Source organism: Saccopteryx leptura, chromosome 2 (assembly GCF_036850995.1).
Source record: "Saccopteryx leptura isolate mSacLep1 chromosome 2, mSacLep1_pri_phased_curated, whole genome shotgun sequence".
In the NCBI taxonomy this organism is placed as follows: Eukaryota; Metazoa; Chordata; class Mammalia; order Chiroptera; family Emballonuridae; genus Saccopteryx; species Saccopteryx leptura.
In genome coordinates, this window is record NC_089504.1 from 317,873,011 (window position 1) to 317,890,169 (window position 17,159).

A 17,159-nucleotide genomic window follows, 5' to 3' on the forward strand; every position below is an offset into this window, starting at 1 on the left:
TTTATTCTTGATGCATCACCTTGCTTATTTCTGGAAACATCCATATTGTTGGAATAACAGTACATGTTAATTTTTTAAATTCCCAGTTGGATAGTTCACGTGGAGTTTTGCCCCTAGATGACACTTTGTGACCATGGGCTGTCTACTGGGTTTTCTTTCTCAGTCTTTCTATCTGTTACAGCATGTCTTCACTTGTTAGGATTCTAATCACCTTGACCTTCAAGGTGCTCCCTCCCAAGGGCTTCTTTTGGGTTTATGACCTTTGCCACAGCTTAGCTGGATATATGTGAGTCCATGCAATGACATCTTAGACATTTTCCTAACTGCCCAGGACCTAGCACATAGCAGACATGAGGTAAGCGTTTATGTGAGTATACAGAATTATAGATTACAAAGTACTTTCAGGTCTGTTGTTCATCTGATGCTCAAATCAGGTCTTGAGTTGGCAGAAAATTGTTGTTATTCCTGATTCGTTCATGAAAATTTTCAGTGAACCTCCATTGGAGGCTTTGAAATGTTAGACGCCTTGCTAAACATTATGGAGGCATATGCCAAAGTCTTCTATCTAGAAACCAGGGGCCTTAGTGTTTCTCCCTTCCCCCTCTATAATAGCTAGTTTTCCAGTTTGTCATCTGCATTTGAATATACCATGTAGTGTCTTCGAATACCGATTATTTCTGTATCTTGTGCTTCCAGTTAAAACCATCCAAATCTCTCTCTGGTTGAAAGCCTAGAAATGCATGTATCAGTTATGTAATCACAGATGATGCATTTGATGTTCTAAGAACCATTTACTAACCATAGAACAGGACAAGAAAAATGATGCTTTATGAAATGAGAAAGTGAATTTTACATGTATCGTTAATCTTGTAAGTTCTCTCTATCAAATCTTTAATTAGAGTTTTAACCTAGTTTCTTCACTGTGGAAGAATTATATATGTATACTGGTTTAAACGGCAAGACACTCACCTCTAGAAAATTCCCTCTGTAGAGTGATATGCCCAAGATAAAAACATGATAACTTTCAGCCAATAAAGGATCTATCAGACTAGTCTCTGAATACTGCTCAGGAGATCAGAGTTTGGGGAGTATTTATAGTAAAGACCACATAAATGGGTTTTATCAGTATCTTATTACATAGGTGACAACCAAAACATGATTACTGGACTGAATGTTAGTCTATAGATCTAATTCCCAGTCCACTTGCTCTAGTTACTTGGAGTGAATTGTGTTTATTCCTAGGTTGCAAGCATAATATGGTGACAAAAATAGTAACTAACATAAACCAGAGAAGAGGGAGGTTCTTTTTTTTAAGGAGCACAAATCACAGAGAAACAGAAAACTACATTAAGGTCTAAATCTAAAACTCTCTTGTGTAAAAGGGCTATAAAAGTTATAGCAAAATATACCCAGAATAAAAGGGGAGGATTTGTCTGACCTGTGGTGGCGCAGTGGATAAAGTGTCGATCTAGAATGCTGAGGTCACCAGTTCAAAACCCTGCACTTGTCTGGTCAAGGCACATATGGGAGTTGATGCTTCCTACTCCTCCCCGCTTTATCTCAATATCTCTCTCTCTCTCTCTCTCTCTCTCTCCCTCTCTCTCTCTCTCTCTCTCTCTCTCTCTCCCCCCTCTCAGAAATGAATAAAAAAATAAAAGAACCAAAATAAAAAATAAAAGAATAAATAAAAGGGGAGGGTTTTTCAACAGCAATTTCAGGGCAAAGATTTTTGCATGGCCAAGTAGACATGCACCATGCATCTATAATCGGTAGATTTTAACTAAAGAAGGGGAAAAATGAATCAACATTTTAAGATATACGTGTGGTCCAGATGGGTTACATTCTTTGTGCCAGATGTGTTCCATACTCTACATTGTTTAATCCTGTTGATAATTTAGAGGTAGATATTATTATCCCAATTATGAAAGCACTCTCTCTTGGCAAGATTAAGTAATTTGCTAAAAATGGCAAAACTGTTACAAAGTTCACCTATTTGTTAATCACTCTCTATGGTATCTGCATATGTATGAGAAATAAATACGTAATATTTGCCAAAATACTATAATAAATATATTTCTTTTCTTATTCCAAAATATTTGGGGGATCCTTGTTCCTTAAAATGCTGCGATGATCAGATGATGTTGGAATTCCTCCATGGGTGGCTCCATACTTAGTGTTTATGTTGGTCATCATTATACTTGATTGAGGCTCTTGGAAGCCCTGGGCACTAGTGAAACTCAACCCAAAGTTTGACAAAACATACATTAGAACTTCTGTGGTATGGCTTACTGGACATGACATTCATTACTTTTCAAATCATTTGCATTACTTGGGACAGGCTACACAAACAAATAAGGATGCACGTAGCCTCTTTGCATTTTACTGAATTTGAAGCTTTTGTATGTGTGTTAAGAGTCGGGGACCACCTGTCATATTTGAGGAGTTTGGGTCACAGGTTCTTAAAAACTGCCTGAGGATAACGTGTGAAATGATTCATCTGCCAGTGAGACATGAACATGTGTCATATGTAGCATATAATAAGGATTATGTAAGATGCACACTCATAAGGTACACAGTGTACAGATGACATATGGATGAGTAAATATAGCACTGAGCCTGCAACATTACTGGATACTTCATGATCTTACCTCTGACATCCCGGAGACATGGTCACTACTACCCTTTTCATTTGACCCAAGGAATTTCCCCAGGCTCTGTCTTCCATCATCTGGTTCAACACTTGCTCTCCTCTGGTGAGCCTGTCTTTCCTTTCTGCGGCCTCTCTCTGCCCAGCAAGTCAGTCAGGGCCCTGCCTCTCAGAGAAGCCCCCTTGATCGACCATTTCTGAGCTGGTTCAACTCCAAAGGCACCAATCCTTACACTGGACCTGCTGCCCCGTACTTTAGCTTCGCAGGGATGGGGATGGCGGAGACCATACTGTGTACCAAAACATAATACAGATTTGTAGACTAGTTGAAAACCTCTCATGGGACAGTCAGAGGGCAAAGGGCCTCCTTAAGAACTATTGTTATTATTGAGCAAAAGGAAAGCAAAACAGTAACAAAAATGGAATTTCATTAAACTGTGACATTTCTGTGTTTCCTGAAAGTGACTCTGCAGTGAACATTTTTTACATGTATATTTATGTAAAAATCAAATGCAGGTCAAAATCAAAATCAATCATCATCAAAGCTAGCTTTAAATTTAAAAACATATTTGGCTGTTTTAAATTGCTGCAAATTCTTTTTAAAAACCTTACTGATTGATTTTTAGAGAGAGGGGAAGGGAGAGAGAGAGAAAGAGAGAGAAACAGAAACATCAATCTGTTCCTGTACATGCCCTGACTGGGGATCAAACTTGCAACCTTTGCATGTCGGGATGATGCTCTAACCAACTGAGCTATCTGGCCAGGTCTACATTGCTACAAATTCTTATGCTATTCAATTATGTGGTATATGTAGCCAGTGAAAGGTAACTTGTGTACACATGTCCACCATAAAATGATGAGTGTTTATGTTTATACAATGGTAAGGCTACTAAGATAGAAAGGGATGCCTCCCAAATAGCTTTGATCAATAGACTTAGCAGAAAACAGAGAGATGTAGGTATTCCCAGGATTGGAGTAGCTTCATCACTGTGTTTCAACAGAGGTGCCACAGTTCTGTTCTAATGCCGTACTACAGAAAAGAAATACTGTGCAGGTTATATTTATTTAACCAAATATTTGTCAATAAAGCCCATCAGTTCATAAGTCTAACTAGTATCCTTTCTCTGAGAGGGGTATACATGTATTACTTGAGAGATCACTATGATTATGTCACTTAATCATAGTTTTATTATTTCAGCGAGACAATTCTCATGTCTCAACGGTAGACTATCTTTGGAACTCAGTGCCAAGCTCTCTAAAAGCCACATAAGCTTTCAAAAAACAGTCCTTAAGACCTGGAAGGATTGACTGGTGTTTAAAAGCCAACGGTCCGTGTTTCAGCTGCCTAGGATGAAATCTTAGCTCAGACACTTATAAATATGTGACTCTGAGCAAGACAGAAATTTCCCTGTGCTTCCATTTCCTGTTATACAAAAACAGAACAAAAATAATGCCAATCTCATGGGGCCATCTGAGGTTTAAATAACATATTACATGAACAACATCTTGCCACAGTGAGCACATGGCAAATGTTAGATACAGTCATTGCCAATGCCTTTTAGTAGTCTGCTCCTCATTGTCACAGATCATTATAGGAACAGGGGAAGAAAGAACTGGGCTTAAAAGTTGTTTGCCGGCCCTGGCCGGTTGGCTCAGCGGTAGAGCATCGGCCTGGCGTGCGGGGGACCCGGGTTCGATTCCCGGCCAGGGCACATAGGAGAAGCACCCATTTGCTTCCCCACCTGTCTCTCTCTTCCCCTCCCGCAGCGAGGCTCTATTGGAGCAAAGATGGCCTGGGCCCTGGGGATGGCTCCTTGGCCTCTGCCCCAGGTGCTAGAGTGGCTCTGGTCTCGGCAGAGCGACACCCCGGAGGGGCAGAGCATCGCCCCATGGTGGGCAGAGCGTCGCCCCTGGTGGGAGTGCCGGGTGGATCCCGGTCGGGCGCATGCGGGAGTCTGTCTGACTGTCTCTCCCCGTTTCCAGCCTCAGAAAAATACAAAAAAAAAAAAAAAAAAAAAAAAAAAGTTGTTTGCCGTTAGTCATATGCAAGATGCAAATACATAAATTTAGGCTACATAGGTATATATTTGTGACATTTTTAGGCATTCAGTTTTTGCATACGTAATTATGATTTTTTTTGTTTGTTTTGAGGGTTTATTTTAGAATCAAAGTATCAGATGATTGCTGTGTCAGGTATTTAGAGACTAAAGAAAATAGAAATTTTCTTAGAAAATTTGGGCATTAGGTTTTGTAATAAGAGAGAATGCAAAAGGAAGGGTCGAGAGGGATACATAGGAAGGAGCAAAAATTTTCCTTGCCTTTGTAAGATTTCATTCTTTATAGGGTTAGTCAAATCCATTTAATGGTCCTGCAGTCAAGCACCCAGGCTTTTCATAGAAAGAGCAATGGATGTGTGTGTACGTGTGTGTGCGTGCATGCATGTGTGTTGAGTGCATGTGTGTATGTGTTAAAGGTTTTTTACGTTATACTTGCCTAAACACACTTTCCCCAGGATTATCAATTAAAGGTTATATTTTATGGTGGAGCGGCCCTAAGGCAGAAATTTATTTCCTGTGTCTTGAAAATGGCTAAAGGTGAAGAGTTCATCAACCAGACAGTTGACTCCCTAAACTATTATTCCAAAGTGAAGATGGAATCCTGTGGTACAACAGACTTTGTTCACTGAAAGCTCTGCCGTGAAGTGATTCATTTATAAGAAAGACACTAATTTAAAATACTACTCCAATTATTGTTGTCCTGGTTGGACAGCTCGGTTAGTTGGAGCATCATCCCAAAGTGCAGAAGTTGCTAGTTCAATCCCCGGTCAGGGCACATAGACGAACAGGACACATATAGTTCCTTTCTCCCTCTCTCTCTCCCTTATTCTCTCGCTAAAATCAGTAAACTAAATTTTTTTTAAAAAGGAAAACGTTAATTTCTTTTCTATTTACTTTAATGATATTAATTAGAGTGAACTTAGAGGTACACCAACAGTTATGAGAATTGTTTTCCTAAAAGTTATACTTTGAATTCCATAACAATTATTGTGTCAAACCGATTGGAAAATTGTGCCATGAGATGACATATAAATGAAGGACTATTAATTATTATCCTAATTGTCTTAGGAAGGAAATCAAAACTATTCATCAGTGAACTACCACTGTTATTAGCTGATTAGATCACACATGTATAAAATTGGGAGGCAAATTATAATTTTCTAAACTAAGCTGTTGAAGCTTTGTGTATTTTTATTTTGTACACGATGCTTCGAAAAATGAAAATAATTATAAAGGTTGGCATTTTCAAAAACACTTCTTTTTCCTAAAATTTTACTTGAAAATCCTAATGTCATCAGAATGAAAGAAGCTCAGTTGTACATTGGAAATTCATGGTCGTCAAAAGTGAACTGTCCTCTTTCAGAGGTGGCGTTTGATGAGCTGGTGACATTGGCAGATCATTCTATTTTGTAGTTTCTTATTTCCTCATCTGTGAGTGGTCATCCAGATTCCCATCCTTCTGAAAGTCCAATGAGATATATGAGTTATAAAGCAGTGCATTACTATACAATCCTTTATACACTGATCATCACGTTCGGACTGTATTCTAAGTACGTATTTACATGTTTATCTTACTAACTGATGAGCTCATCATGGGTAGGAGTAAAAACGATGTAGGAAGGGATTTTTCTCAAGGGTGTTTGTTCCTTGAAATCTAAACAGTGGGCCACCAGCGTCCTTGAGAATCGTTCATTTATCTGTCGCTGCCTTATAATTATATCAGTCATATCTTTTATCATCAGAAGATTTGCACAGCTCGTTTCCAGTTGGTCCTTTATAGTGACTGTCATCCACGTTTGATGAAATATAGCAAACTGAACGGTGGTGCCATTATTAAAACAACTTGGGGAAACACTGCAGTTGTGAGGTGCACTGAAGAATATATTTGCTTTTTTTTTCAGGGAACCAAAAGCACTTCACATTCTGAATTATTTTCTGGAGTCTATTATTTGAATGTACTACAGTTTATCATGCAGAACTACTGTGCATTTGTCTTTTTTTCCTTGTAAAAGAGAGTGAGCAGGATACCTAAATAAGTTCTTATTAAAGTATCAAGTTTTCACATCTGACAGGATACCAATAGGAAGAAAAATGGTGTTTGAAACAAAATTTGATTAGTTAATGTAAATATTGTCTTAATGTCTTACTCTCTAGGGAGTGACTTTTGCCAACAACCTCACACAAAATCTTACTAAAATTAGTGAGTGTTCCAATCCCACATAATTACCGGAAGTCTTCTCTTGATAGAATTCCTATCTGAAAGAATTTCATTTGGCATGGACCATTTCAAGAACACCAGCCTCCCAAAGACTGGGTTTGGTTGCAGTCCACAGCATTTGAATGGTAATTGCAGCAAGTACAAGCATTGCTGCTAGCTCTTCCGCCAGTCACTAAACTAACAGATGCTCATCAGGGTGGGTAACCAATCACGTCACTTCTTTTGAAGTCAGGCCGTGATTGGTTACTGAGCAGCTGTTACACAATTCCCTGCAGGGATAGGGCCCTGGGGCTGCTCTGTTCTGGCCAGTTGGAGCTCTCAGAATACCAGGGGCTAAGCCCAGACTGTTCAGGGCATCCATAAGTCTTTTCAACACATGGTGATTAATTCAAAACCCCAGTTCAAGTATTTAGTTGTCTGACCTTTCTGAGGTCACCTAGATAGGATAAGCATCAGTTCCTCGTTTTTCAAATAGAGATCGTAATGCTTTCATTATGACTTCAAACCCTATTCATAAATACTAAGATAATACTTGAATGAATTTCTCTAGATTATTGAGGTCATAATCACCAGAGATAGAAGTAAATATTTCATATCAGTGAAAAATTTCCAGGCTTTTTTGTGTTCTCCTTTTATGAGTTTCTTGATGCTTATGAAAACTAGAATTTCCACTTAACCAAAAGAAGGTGATTGTCCCATTTGCCAAAACTGTGTACGTGTAACTGATAATTTATAAAAACAAGAATGTTTTCCTGTGCTCCTGTGTCTAATTATCAAGAAAGGGAAAGTACATCATGATAGGTAACTTTTAAGGCCTTATATCTTTATTTATTTATTTTTATTTCTGAGACAGTTTATTTTGGGTATAAAGGAGAAAATGAAATTTAGTTGTGAAGCAAAGAGTTCATTTTATTAGCCCTTCTTCTAAAAATGTGTAGAATAATTGTTTTAAGAATCTTGAAAATGGTCAGTTGGAACAGTTCCCAAATGTATGATTAATCACTAATTCACCATCCTGGGATTATGCTATAATTTTGGGAAATACAATGCATTCATTCTTCACTTTAATATGTCTGGAAACCATACTCCAAATTAATACCTACATGATATATGATGCATATTCATAGGTACACAGAGAGCTTCTTAATTATATGCAAATAACTACTTTAACAAAGCCAGCTCCTCAACATTCTTAAGATTTCCCTTGGGTCATCAGCTTCTTTAAAAAGAAAAATACTGAGAAACAATGATAAATATAAAAATAGTAATTTGGGTTTGTTTCTTTTCTCTGAGCAATTTGTGCACTGAGGAAAACATTTAGCTTTCTTTTCAACAAGAAGGTAGAAGAGGAGACTTTGTGCATTCTCAGTATTTCTTTGCTGGATGTTACAGTCAGTTCAGTAAATTCTACCGGTGGTATCTCCTGGCTCCACCGCCCATCCCTCACTCCCATCCCTCACCCACGCTTATCTTAATCTGTGTATCATGAAGTGGTCCAGTCGGCATGAATGAAATAATTTAATGTGTACTTCGGCAATATTCAGATATGTACATAATGGGCGAATGTGTTTTCAATGACTACTTTGAACATTGGACTGATCTTTACATGGTACGTAATGGCTTGGGTTGAATTCAAACCAGTGAACTAGAAGTTTCCATTTCCCAAAGCCAGTTCCTCATCTGCCCAGTCATCTAAGGAGGCACGGGGCTACTTCTAGAATCACTGACTTCACAACGCCTAACCCTCCTCGGAGGTGACAGTGTAACCAGGAAATGAGGAAGGTGTTTTTGGCTTCGGGAGATAATGGGCACATGGATGTTTTTCATCTCTAGTTACTGTCATGTCAGCGAGCTTATCTAGTCTTCTGCGCTCCCTGGTGTCTTGTAGAAATGTTTTTCTGTCAGAGTTTGTGCTTTCATAAGATAAACATTTACCTGGTAGCCTGTCATGGTTGCAAGCATTTAAAATGCATTTAGAAAAAAAAAAATGCAGTTTTGTGTTGTATTTGAACTGACACATTTCCTACTGAGAAACCTTCAAAAACTTATGCCAATAGAGGCCAACGTCTTAGAAGCTGGCCTCTTGGGACGCGAACTAGAGGTTAGCCTTTTGGAAATTGCTTATGCAAGTGTATTTGCTTTCAGCTGGCTCCTGTAAGGGGGCCCACGATGGGCAAACTGAGGAAATATTTGATTGCACGTGTAATTTTCACTTATTGTCAAGCAGGAAAATGACCATTTAGACTGTGGTTAAGAAAAAAAATAGGTCAGAAATAGTTTGGACTCTTGAGGAGCAAAACCTCCATTCAGATTGTCAGTGGTCTGACCTTGGACAGGTCACCTTTTCACTCTAAGGGTCAGTTTCCTCATTGGCAAAATGGGGACCATATGCTCTCCTGGTGACATTGCAGCGGAGGACTGAATAGAGGCTCGAAACCACCCAACCACCCAACACAGAGCAAGTCATGTGATGGCCAACAAGGAAGTGATGGAGGTTGTGACTATGACTGTAAATATTGATAATTTTGGTGCTCAGCCCATCACAAACCAACCCAAATGTACTCCTTTTTTTACCCTACAGTGGCCCAGTCACCATGATGTCAGACTGAGATTAATCCGCCCCTTATACTCATGTATGTCCCTTGCACTGAGCTCTCAAGGGCATGAGGACTTGAAATCAGGAAAGTGAGTTTTAATTATGGTCATATTGTTTGACTCATGATCTTGAGAAATTCTTTAATGTCTCTGAAACTCAGACTTTTTAACTATAAAATACAATACCGACTTCATGATATCATCAAGAGAACTACAAGACACAAAAGAAGCATTGCATATTAGCTACTTAATGTTTAATTAATGTTAATCAATTGGTTCTGAGTATAGTAAATGCCTTTAGAAATTTATCCTTGGAAGTATGTTTCCCTTTACAATTTGATATCATAAAACTGATGCTTTGAGTTATGTGTCTCCTTTTGGCATTGTTGCAAAAAAAAGTCTAAAAGCGGAATTAAATAATTTATTCAAATTTCTGTAACTCTATTAGTTTCCTCTTATCTCATGTGTTTTTACTTTTTATCTTCTAATTTCCTCATTGCCTATAAGTCCTTTTTTAAAAAAAAATAATTGAGGTATAAATAATTACTAAACTAACATAGGCCCTAGCATCCTTAGCATAGGGAAAGGTATTAGAAATCAAGAATACAGTTCCCATTCTACCATGACCTTGGATAAGTCACTTCTATGTGGGTATGAGTTTAAGAAACTCTCTTCTTTCAAAATTATTTTAATGATTTAACCTAAATTTTAAATTATTTTAATGATGGATAGGGGTGTTTTTTCAGAGCTTAATATTTTATAGAGGAGATATAAAGAATTTGAAGTCTGAATTTGTTTAGATATAAGTCATACCATTAGATGTGATATTTAAATATTGCCTGCATATAGTATTGTCTCAGAAGTAGAATTACTAGTATGATAAATATGCTGCTATTATACTTACCAATTTATTATATTTTAATATTGAGGAATTTGCAGGTTTTAAGGTCACTGCTAAAAATGTTCCTTCCACAAAGTCTTGCAACAATGAAAGAGTCAGTCTTCCATGTCTAATCAACAAGCAATGCTATGAACTTGAGTGGATGACATTCTTTCAGTCCACCTGGAAACTGATGATTAAAAGTAGCATTTGCATTGAATTTCTTGTCATAACAAAAAGCAGTTATACCAAGAGGGAGGGTGAGCAATGAGCTCTGCTGTGGAGTGAAATTATCATTGTGAGCTGGTTTGCTTTTTATTGTATATTTAATTTTGAAGGCACATAGCTATGTTGCCACACGTAAAGGCAAGTCTGTATCTTCTTCATTGTGAAGACACAATTCTAGATGGTATGGAAAAACTTCTTTCAAAAGGGAATTCTGGAGAAACCATTCAAGCCCGTACACATTTCATCCTGGATCTTTGTACGTTACCTCTGAATCACTGTGTAAAAATAGATGAGCACAAAGCGAGAAAAATCAATTACTCTGCATCTATTAAAAGGGCAGAGAATTGAAAACTTGTGTAGAAAGAGTGCCCTATTGAGGAAGGTATTTTACATACTCAAAAACAGAGCTTTCCAAAAACAATATTCAGTGGCCGTGGAATGTTTTATGTAATTGCCTTGTCCGATACAGTGACTGCTGTATTTCAGGGCTAGAAATACGATTGGTGTGACTGAGGGCCTGGTTTTTTAAGTTTATTTCATTTTACTTACCTAAAATTTTGATTGAAATGGTCGTATGTGCCCAAGGCCCTTCACTGGACAACACAGACATACACTTTTATTTTTATTTTTTAATTGAGTTTATTGAGGTGACATTTATTAATGAAACTATATAGGTGTCAGTTCTACAATACATCATATGTATATTGTATTGTGTGTTCACCACCCCGAGTCAAGTCTCCTTCCATCACCACTTATCCCCCTTCACCCTCTTCCACCACCTCATCCCCTTTCCTTTTTGTAATCACCATACTGTTGTGTGTCAGACATACATTTTTTTTTTGTATTTTTCTGAAGCTGGAAATGGGGAGGCAGTCAGATAGACTCCCACATGTGCCCGACAGGGATCCACCCGGCACGCCCACCAGGGGGCGATGCTCTGCCCATCCAGGGCGTCACTCTGTCGCAACCAGAGCCACTCTAGTGCCTGGGGCAGGGGCCAAGGAGCCATCCCCAGCGCCGGGGCCATCTTTGCTCCAATGGAGCCTTGGCTGTGGGAGGGGAAGAGAGAGACAGAGAGGAAGGAGGGGGGGCGTGGAGAAGCAGATGGGCGCCTCTCCTGTGTGCCCTGGCCGGGAATCGAACCTGGGACTTCCGCACACCAGACCGATGCTCTACCACTGAGCCAACCGGCCTCTACCACTGAGCCAACCGGCCATGGCCAGACATACATTTTTAAACTTCAGTTATCTGGAAACCCACCTACCCAAAATCTCCCATTTCTGAATGACTATGCATAGGGACAGAATTGCTGCATTTGTGCTTTTACAAAAATTATTTTGGTGTGGCTTCCATTTTAATTTTCTGATGTTTGACTCTAACAGCCTTGAAGATGCTAAGCATCCTATATAAACAATTCTGAAAACTATAAAGTTGAGACAAATTTATTGCCATCCAAATAATATATGCATTACACAGCATTGCTAACATACCCTGGGAAAGGCTTGTATATCGATAGTTTCTGTTTTAATGTGATACAAATCCTCAAGGGATCTTTAAAAATAAAGATTTTTTTTTTTCAATTCACGAAGTTACCCATCCAATAAATTCAGATCTAATTAGAGTTACAGGGTTGGAAGCAGTCAGCAGATGTATCTGTGCTTGTAAGACATTCTGGACCTATTGTCAACTAACAGTTAGTCAATTAATAGGTGCTTCAATAACACTATTATTTTCAGTTCTACTGACAAATCAATATTCTAAACTGAAATTAGCCATGTGGCCTCAACGTGGTGAAATAGAAGTGACAGCCATTTCTCTGGAAGGGACTCCAGGAAGGGGGTCAAATGCGACAGCCTAATCACATGACTGTTTTATTCATTTGATTAAGGCAGAAATCCAACTGTTCAGAATATTCTGAAAGCTAGTAAGTGTGTCATTCTTATGGTCCAACAAATCCAACTCTTGTGGTCTTGCTTAGACTCCAAACTCATCTTTATTAGTTAGTTCTTTTTTCTTGCATTTACGTTGTTCTACATTTGTGTATTTTTGTCTTTTGATCTTTCTTGTTCTTCTTTGCTCTGAGTCTCTTTTTAGTTTAAGTTTCTTCTCTCATAAACTCTCTCCATCAGTGATTTCTCCCACTTCATCCATTTCATCTTCAAATATTTTAAGTGATAGACATCTATAGGGCATGTGTGTGTGTGTGTGTGTGTGTGTGTGTGTGTCTGTTTGATTTTGATTGTCAGGTTAATCGTATTTCAAAATTACCTTTGAGTAAATGAACTGATAGAAAAAGTTGCAGCTCTGAAGAGTTAGAAGCATAATGTCAAATTCATTTTATACACAGCAGGCATGGAGACAGAATATTTTTGCATGGACACACATGGTCAGTTTTAAAGTATGCCATTTCCACTCACCGTAAAAATTGCTTAATTATGCCAGCAGTCCCCAGTGTGCCACATGCTTCATAAGTTTAGCCTCCCTTCCCAGCCCTAGAATGTCATTATATGTATATTCTAGTAGTGATATATGGGGGAAAGCAGATAGCAGATACAAAATAAGTTTGAGGTAATATGATCTGGAACCAAAACTGATGAATACAGGTACTAATATATAGGGTTGTGAAGTTCAAGGGAAACTTAGAAATTGTTTGACATATGAAGAAGGGGATCTGGAGATAGATCAAGTGACTAATTTAAGGCTAGAGTAGAGCATGGGTGATGGAAAGATCCTAAACCCATGTTACTATCAGACTCCTACAAACATACCTAAACTTAATCCTACATTTGTCAAATGAGTTAGGAAGCACTAAATAATGTAAAGTCAACTGATATAAAATATTCTTCATATCCAACATATGTCAGCTTGACTTAAAATCAATCAGGGGCGGTCAGGGAACTGATAGTAATTGACAAAAGAAAAATCCAGTTCGATCCTGAATTAAAATACTAGAATATAAACTTCCTTGAACCTTATTTAGGTATCTTTTGTTGAGTATATATATACAGGGTGAGCAAAACCCAAGCATATGTATGGACACCAAGAAAGGAGGAGAAATTTTACCAATATCTTCTTTCCTGACAACTTTCTTTAAGAGATCACTTCTTTCTACCTGGGTGGTCAGATCCCTCAAACTTTTGGAATATAAAGCACTGAGAGTTTCTCCTGGAAGGGTCTGGTGAGTTTCTCCCTGCTACAAGGTCTTGCTTTGTTTCTTTGGGAGAACCTCTTATCTCCTTGGTCACTTCATGATTTGAAGATGCTGAGACACTGGCCTGTAGTAATGCCTCAACACTAGCATTTGGCTAAAAGGCTTTTAGGGTGAACTGTTGACCTTTGTCTCAGCATATTAGCTAACATCATCAATTTGAGTAGGACAGGAAACAATATGGATGTTCAGAGTCAGATGATAATCTGTTGTGGTGTTTGCCTGGTGGATTGTAGGATGGTCCACCATCCTTAGACCCTGGATGCCAGTAGGATTTCTGCCAGTCATACCAACTAAAACTGTTTCCAGGCGTTGCCAGATGTTCTGTGAGGATTAGATTGTCCCCAGCTGAGAAGGACTATAATAGTGGAGTGGGGAGAAAGTAACATCTGTCTTGGACCACTGTGCTGCTGATGCATCAGTGCACTGAACAGAATGGCCCATGCCCTCACCAGGTTTATTGATAAAGGCAGGGCATTAAGCTCATAAATAAGTATAAATTATAGATGATGACGAGTAAGTGGTATGAAGAAATGAATGAGATTTATTTCAGTCTTCTCAGCTCAGCTGGCCAGGGAAGGGCCACTGGGAAAGGGGCAAAATGTGCAGAATGAGTGGGGTTCTTCTAGGTGATTTGTTAAGGAAGAACAATTCCAAAAATTCCAGAAGGAGAGGAGTCCTGGACCCTGGAGAGGGCTGGATGCAATAGGAGGAATCATGAGTCTAGGCTACTGGAAAAGAAGGGAGATGGTGATGCACTTTGAGGGTTGGGAGAGAAAGAGTACCATCACCTTATAGACTCTTGCAGCCCATACTCATCCATTAAGGCTTTATTCTAAGTAAATTGAGAAGCCATTGAACATGCACATACTGGTACTTGAGATCAAAATGCATTGGATCCTATTATCTTAAAGGATGGGCTGCAAAGGCTCAGTGGTGGACCCTTGCGTTGCCTCACACGATAAATCCTTGCACTGAGGTTAGCCAGCAATGGAAAATGGGCAATTCTGAGTCTCTATAAAAATCCAATAACATCTTGTACGGTCTGTTTGGTTAGAAGTGACATTTCTCATGACCTTTCTTGGTGGCCATCGAGGCTTCCCCTATCACAGTCATTTCTAGATACCAAGACCTACAGCCATGAGCGTACCTGTAGCCTTTAGGGGAAGGTTTTTCCTTCCTTTCCCTTCCCTTCCCTTCCCTTTCTTTTTTATTCAGTGAGGGGAGGGGTGGCAGAGACAGACTCCCGCATGCACCCCGACTGGAATCCGCCTGGCAAGCCCACTAGGGGGCAATACGCTACCTATCTGGGTTGCTCCATTGCTCAGCAATAGATCTTTTCTTAGCACCTGAGGCAGAGGCCATGGAGCCATCCCCAGCACCTGGAGCCAACTTACTCCAATAAAGCCATGGCTGCAAGAGGGGAAGAGAGAGAGAGAGAACTGAGAGAGAGAAAGTTGTGGAGAAGCAGATGAGCCCTTCTCCTGTGTGCCCTGACCAGGAATTGAACCCAGGACATCCAAACTCTGGGCCAACGTTCTACCACTGAGCCAACCAGCCAGGGCCAGGGGAGGATTCTAAGTTACCAGAATGTTAATACAAACTTCCACCTCTATTCATGGCCACCTCTTAGGTCTTCCTAGGCACCTTTCATACCCGATGCCATTTCCACAACCCAGCAAGTTCCCTACTCCTCAAAATTTTTATTTAAAAGAAGCTTCCAAATGATCAAGTTTTGTTTTACCTAGTTCCTATTTCGCCTTATTATTTTTTTAAAAATCTGTTGTTAGGGTCCATGTTCAATTAGCGGAAACTCTCTAAAAAAATTTAGGTGCCATACGTCAGGTTCCTAATTAAAACAAGAATGTGCGCTCTTAATCTTTCAGGGGTTAATTCTCCAGACCCAGCCGCTGCTGACAACTTGACTCCTGACTGCTGATGGAGAGGTGTGGAGCGTGGGCGTTGCGCCGTCCACGCCATTTCTCGCAGGGAGCAGGCAACGCCAAGCAGCGTTTTTTATTATGTATGCACCAGCGACTGTGATTTATGGCACCTGGTTATATCTGTTCCATGAGTGATTGGCTTGTAAGCTAGAAATAAAGCTACTGTAGTCACACCTGAGGCCCAAGAAGTGACAGTTTCGTTTAGCAACAGAACTAGGGGAAAACAAAACTCCATAAAAATACCAAAGAAATAAACACAAGGAACAGCTCTAGCCAGTCTCCTGACGGAAGGACATATTGCTTTGCACCTTGTAGTGTATCATTTCGACACCTGTGTTTCCCCTCAAAATGTATCAAGTGCTTCATTCTTTTGGGGACTTCAGACATGTTCCCTGTTACACAGCATCTCACCCAGAGCAGGTCTTCTATGTCTGGGTATTGGACACATTTTTCAGTACAATGTAAATGTCAACAGAATGAAGAAGGATGAAGAAGGTACCACTTTTAAGCAATGTTTGGCATTGTTTTTTGTTTTGTTCCCTTTTGGGGAGACTCTCTTGCTGAAGGTTAAATGGTTTAAAATAATTTTAAGCGACTACTCCAATTAGTACATATAAATAGCTGCATAGCCTAAAACCATTAGCGTGCTGTTTCTAGAAATTATATTATATCCAAATGGCAGCTTTGTGCTCTCCTGTTTCTAGTTCAGAAAAAAAAAATTAAAAAGCGATTTCTAAATTCAGAGGACTTGGCTGATTTATGCATGTTTGAGCCATAAATTAAATTTCAAAGGTATATACACAAGTTCCAAGTCACTAGGGAATAAAATATGATCTTAAAGTGATTTTGAGGGGATTATTTCCTATGTATGAACAGATAAACTAAATCACACCTCTAACCGTCATTTATGTGGATAACAACATTGTGATTTCATCTGTAAAGACAAATATAAGGTTATGCGAGGTGGATCAAATACTTTTTGTTTTTCATATAGAATCAGGCTGTTTGAGAGAAAGCATAGTTTCACTCTCATATTTTTAAGAGACAAAGAAAATGAGATTTGGTGTTCCGAAGGGCTTGCTACAAGTCTTTAACTAGCAGGTGGCAGTCCCAGAAGGTGTTTGTGAGCCCACATTTCAGCACACTCACCACCAAGGATCCTTTTCACAACAACCAGTGCAGGTGTGCAAGTCTGTGCTAGCTGCTCGTGTTCATGAGGGAGCTACCTACCGTGGAGGTCACAAGAGTGGTGAAGTTAGTGGCGGGATTCAGAAGGACAGGTTAGCAGACTTGGATAGCCCGGCTCATGAAAATGGGCTAAGCCCAGTCATGTTGTCCATCCTGCCAATGCGTAACTAGCGTGTTGCTTGGTGCAGGAGAAAA

At 39.3% G+C, this 17,159-nt stretch overlaps 1 protein-coding gene across 1 annotated transcript in view; it reads left to right on the forward strand.

The window, feature by feature from the left end:
* The window catches only part of CNTNAP2 (contactin associated protein 2), a 1,312,105-nt gene that overhangs the window by 337,751 nt on the left and 957,195 nt on the right, over positions 1 to 17,159 (forward strand). The window lies entirely within an intron of this gene.